At 33.5% G+C, this 5,959-nt stretch overlaps 1 long non-coding RNA gene across 1 annotated transcript; it reads left to right on the forward strand.

Annotated features, from left to right (window-relative positions):
- The first annotated feature begins 1,075 nt into the window (after window positions 1-1,075).
- On the forward strand, window positions 1,076-3,629 carry LOC126665917 (uncharacterized). The gene is made up of 3 exons (XR_007637725.2): window positions 1,076-1,250; window positions 2,758-2,843; window positions 3,408-3,629. It is a non-coding gene; the product is annotated as an uncharacterized LOC126665917 (long non-coding RNA).
- Window positions 3,630-5,959: the final 2,330 nt, after the last annotated feature.

Below are 5,959 nucleotides of genomic sequence, written 5' to 3' on the forward strand. Positions count from 1 at the left end.
AACCACACGTTTACAACGTTACGAAACAAATTAAAACGTATCACATTTTTACCGATTTAAACCAAACGTTCACAAACGTTACGAAACAAAACCAAGTGTTTCACCTTTTTAACAATTTAAGCCAAACGTTTGCAGACATTACAAAACAAATCCAAGAGTTTCACCTTTTTAGCAATTTAATCCAAACGTTTACACACGTTACGAAACAAATCCAAGTGTTTCACCTTTTTTGCAATTTAAGCCAAACGTTTACAAACGTTTCAAAAAAAAATCCAAACGCATAACCTTTTTAGCGATTTAAGCCAAACTTTTACAAATGTTACGAAACAAATCCAAACGTTTCACCTTTTTAGTGATTTAAGCCAAGCATTTACAAAGGCTATGAAACAAATCCAAATGTTTCAACTTTTTAGCAATTTAAGCCAAATGTTTACAAACGTTACGAAACAAATCCAAGCGTTTAACCTTTTTAGCAATGTAAGCCAAACGTTTAAAAACGTTACGAAACAAATCCAAGCGTTTAACCTTTTTAGAAATTTAAGCCAAACGATTACAAACGTTACGAAACAAATCCAAACGTTTCGCTTTTTTATATATTTAAGCCAAACATTTACAAACGTTACGAAACAAATCCAAATGTTTCCACTTTTTAGCGATTTTAGCCAAACGTGTGCAAACGTTACAAAAAAAATCCAAACTTTTAAACTTTTTAGCGATTTAAGCCCAACGTTTACAAACGTTACGAAACAAATCCAAACGTTTTCACCTTTTTAGCGATTTAAGCCAAACGTTTTCAAACTTTACGAAACAAATCCAAATGTTTCGCCTTTTTAGCAATTTAAGCCAAACGTTTACAAACGTTACAAAACAAATCCAAGTGTTTCCCCTTTTTAGCGATTTAAGCCAAACATTTACAATTGCTAAGAATACAGATTAAATTGGAGCAATTGAAATTTAAAGATTTAAGTGCAAGCGGTGCATATTTCAAACACCTATATGGTTATTTTTCCCCTCATTTCAATCAAATGAGGACACCTATTATCCAACCTCTTCATTTACTCTTGCATATCAACAATTAGATGGAACAAATAAACCAAAACCCTCATCCTTTCAAGATTGCCGAGCTATCTTCTTCAACCTCCATCATGCTCTTTTGAGCACTTCTCACGGCGGCGAGCATATCTTGGAATTCCGAAACTTGTTTTCAAGGATTCAAGCTCGGTTGGAGAGTCGACTCATATACGGACAAGGTATAATTTATGGTTTTAGATTTGGATGTGTTTTGAATTAATTTGTGGAGATTAAATATTGGATTTTCTATTTTGGATTAAGTGTGTGTTGTTGGTGAGTTTGAGAGTTAGAATTAGTTGGCTTTGAGTTTAAAAATGGAAGAATCTCGCTAAGCCTCGAGAGCACGTCGGAGTCGGACTCCGACGACTGGAAACTGCTCCGGTAAGCAGCAATTGCTGCTCACCAAGAGCAGAAAATATTCTGCAAAGAGCAGAATTCAGCTCTGCTCTTGCGAGCAGAGCTGAGCAGCTCTTAGAGGGCTGCAATCGCAGCCCTCGGCCGTCGTAGGGAGCGTAATTTTGACACTAAGACAGCCCCTATTCGAATGGTAATTGGTTCGGATTAATAAGAGTTTGTTCAAAGGTTTCGCGACGAATAGTTACGACGATTTAAGTTGACGTTGAAGCGTTTTTAAGAGATAATTCTAAAAGCAAGAAAAATGTATAAAAGATACATATTTAAAGTTAAAATGAAGTTGGTTATATGATAATAACAATGGTGTTTAAGTCTAGTGTTATAATTTTAATATAAGTGAAAAATTATAAGTTAAAACAAGGATTAGTACATAGCGAGGAGCTAACTTTGAGAGAGGATTGCGAGCTAACGAAATGTCGGAATGAGTCGGTTTTGGTGTCATTGTGTTCGTTACGGAAAAAAGAATAAAAATGTGGGACAGCCGCTGCCACAACAGTGGCATGATAGCTGTAGATTTGACTACAAACAGCAGCCCTTAGGGCTGTTCTGCTGTCAACTAAACAGCCCGGGGAGGCAACTTCCGAGCTAGTTTCCGACATTTTCGGGTTTTATTTTGAGTCCGAGGTCTAAATGAAAGTTGTAGAGAACGCTGTGGACTATAGGGATGTCAGATTTATTTTGGATTATAACCAGTTTACGTGCTATGTATCTTAGCCCGAAACAGCAGCCATGGTGGTATGTTTTGCTGCCAAATATGACAGTTTTAGGGAACGAACTTCGGGACATATTTTCGACACCTTAGGACTATTATATCAGTCTAGAACCTAAACGAAAATTGTAGATGGGATTACGGACTATAAGAGTGTTAAGTTTGTTTGGTACTTGGGCTATTTTACGGGAACGTTTTAATAGTCCAAAGTCGACTAGTTGAGCTAGTTTTGGAAAAACTAGTTTTGAGTTAACAAAATGTTAACTCGTTAATTATTTGATTATTAATTTGACATTTTGAGTTAAAGTTGATTATAAAATATGGAAAAGGGGATTATTAAATTAATTATCGATTGTCTCGATAATTAATTTAATTTAGCAAAATTGGATAACTAATAAATAACATTTGGACTAATGTTATTTATTACACGAAGTTATATTTTTAAAAGATTGTCAATTTATTCCGAGGCAATAGAAATAAATTTATTCGCTAAGTATTATATAGCTAGAACGCCTTCGGATTAGAATCCATTTTAATCGAGTCTAGTTATCGCATTTGTGTAGACCCGGCGAGACAACTACCGACGGGACCTGGAACTCGAGGAGCGTGACATAGCGCTATCCGGTTTGGAAACTAGGAATAGCAAGTGGTGAGTTTATATTAATACTATCGATTTTTAATACTTGCATTATTTTATAGAATGTTTTATTTAAATTGTTTTATTGCATTTAAATGTTTTAAAACCCTTATATAGATCCGATGAAACGAGCTATCTATTGGGCAACAATAGAACTGTGTGTACACCAGTCATAATAAACTGAATATACATAAAATACAAACAATATTCAGTAAGATATGAAGCCATAAAGAATATCCTTTAATATCGACTGATGCAAGTAACTCGGTTGAACTATCTCGGGACTGCATTAATCGAGATACAAGGTAACTCGGTTGAACTATCTCGGGACCTGTATCTATCCTATTTAACTCGGTTGAACAATCTTGGGACTTAGGCCAATAACTAAACTTTGAATTGTATCAGTATGATCGTAATCGGAAGAACATAATGAATAATAAATGTAATGAATAAGAAACATAATGAACTTAGGGTTTCATTCGGCTCCGTATTTGGATACATAAAAATATGTTTTGTTTTTATTAATTATTTGCGGTATTATATGAACTCACTCAGCGTCGTCTGATCCCCCAACAGTGTTTTATTTCAGGTGATAGTATTTTGAAGGCAAGGACTTCCATTCTTGTTCCGGAAGTCTGCAATATTTTAAGTACGTATTGAAGTATGCTTCAAATCCTAGCGCTGCAATAGTCAGTAGATGTCAGTATAAAAATAATATTTTGTATCAAACTATATTTTGCTATTAACTCTGACATGATAAATGTATGTTTATAGTTTATATAAAACACGCTTTTTATTCGTGTTATTTCCTTACCAATTATCCATGAATGGAATTGATTATTGTTTTATGAATTGGCATAAGTTGAAACAGGGCAATACTAAATGCGAGATATCGCTAAGACCCTGATTTCTAATATCGTTTCGTATCGGTTTTCAGAAAGTAATTTAGATGTTTTGAAATCTATATAGTTATATTGTATAAAGAAATTTTCTGAAAACATTTTACATATTGATATATGTTTGAATTGCGAAAAAATTTCTACTCGTTTTTAGGCTTGCTACGGGTTTCAGAGCTACCATTCTCATTCCCTAGCGCCGGTCTCGACCCTCGATTTTGGGTCGTGACAAAATCCAAACGTATTACCTTTTTAACAGTTTAAGACAAACGTTTACAAATGCTATGAAACAAATCCAAACGTTTCCCCTTTTTAGCGATTTAAGCCAAACGTTTACAAACGTTATGAAACAAATCCAAATGTTTCACCTTTTTAGCGATTTAAGCCAATCTTTTACAAATGTTACGAAACAAATCCAAACGTATCATCTTTTTAGCGATTTAAGCAAAACGTTTACAAATGTTACAAAATAAATCCAAACGTTTCCCCTTTTTAGAGATTTAGGTCAAACGTTTAAAAACATTACGAAACAAATCTAAATATTTCACCTTTTTAGCGATTTATGCCAAACGTTTACAAACGTTAGGAAACAAATCCAAACAGTCACCTTTTTAGCGATTGAAGCCAAACGCTTACAAACGTTACGAAACAAATCCAAACATTTCAACTTTTTAGCGATTTACGCCTAACGTTTACAAACGTTAAGAAACTAATCCAAACGTTTCACCTTTTTAGCGATTTAAGCCATTCATTTGCAAATGTTATGAAATAAATCCAAATGTTTCAGCTTTTTAGCAATTTAAGCCAAACAATTACAAATTTTACAAAACAAATCCAAGCGTTTAACCTTTTTAGCAATTGAAGCCAAACATTTACAAACTTTAGGAAATAAATATAAGCGGTTCACCTTTGTGGCAATATAAGCCAAACGTTTACAAACGTTACGAAACAAATCCAAACGTTTCACCTTTTTAGCGATATAATCCTAACGTTTACAAACATTACGAAAGAAATCCAAACGTTTCCTCTTTTTAGAGATTTAGGCCAAACGTTTAAAAACATTACGAAACAAATCTAAATATTTCACCTTTTTAGCGATTTATGCCAAACGTTTACAAACGTTAGGAAGCAAATCCAAACAGTCACCTTTTTAGTGATTGAAGCCAAACGCTTACAAACGTTACGAAACAAATCCAAACATTTCAACTTTTTAGCGATTTAAGCCTAACGTTTACAAACGCTTAGAAACTAATCCAAACGTTTCACCTTTTTAGCGATTTATGCCATACATTTGCAAATGTTATGAAACAAATCCAAATGTTTCAGCTTTTTAGCAATTTAAGCCAAACGTTTACAAATTTTACAAAACAAATCCAAGCGTTTCACCTTTTTAGCAATTGAAGCCAAACATTTACAAACTTTAGAAAATAAATTTAAGCGGTTCACCTTTGTGGCAATATAAGCCAAACGTTTACAAACGTTACGAAACAAATCCAAAGGTTTCACCTTTTTAGCGATATAATCCTAACGTTTACAAACATTACGAAAGAAATCCAAACATTTCACCTTTTAGCGATTTAAGGCAAACGTTTACAAACAATGCAAAACAAATCCTAACGTTTCACCTTTTTAGCGATTTATGCCAAACGTTTACAAACGTTACGAAACAAATCCAAACGTTTCACCTTTTTAGCGATTTAAGCCAAACGTTTACAAACATTACGAAACAAACCCAAACATTTCGCCTTTTCAGCAATTTAAGTCAAACATTTACTAACGTCACGAAACAAATCCATACTTTTCACCTTTTTAGCGATTTTAGCCAAACGTTTACAAACGTAATGAAACAAAACCAAAAGTTTAAAACGTTACGAAACAAATCCAAACGTTCACATTTTTAGCGATTTAAGCCAAACCTATGCAAATGTAACGAAACAAATTCAAGCGTTTCACCTTTTTAGCAATTTAAGCCAAACGTTTACAAACGTTACAAAACAAATCCAAGCGTTTCACCTTTTTAGCAATTTAGGCCAAACATTTACAAATTTTACGAAACAAAAAAAACATTTCACCATTATAGCGATTGAAGCCGAACGTTTACAAACGTTACAAAACAAAACAAAATGTTTCATCTTTTTAGCAATTTAAGCCAAACATTTACACAAATCCAAACGTTTCATATTTTTAGCAATTTAAGCCAAACGTTTAAAATGTTACGAAACAAATTCAAAT

This window comes from Mercurialis annua, linkage group LG1-X (genome assembly GCF_937616625.2).
Source record: "Mercurialis annua linkage group LG1-X, ddMerAnnu1.2, whole genome shotgun sequence".
In the NCBI taxonomy this organism is placed as follows: domain Eukaryota; kingdom Viridiplantae; phylum Streptophyta; class Magnoliopsida; order Malpighiales; family Euphorbiaceae; genus Mercurialis; species Mercurialis annua.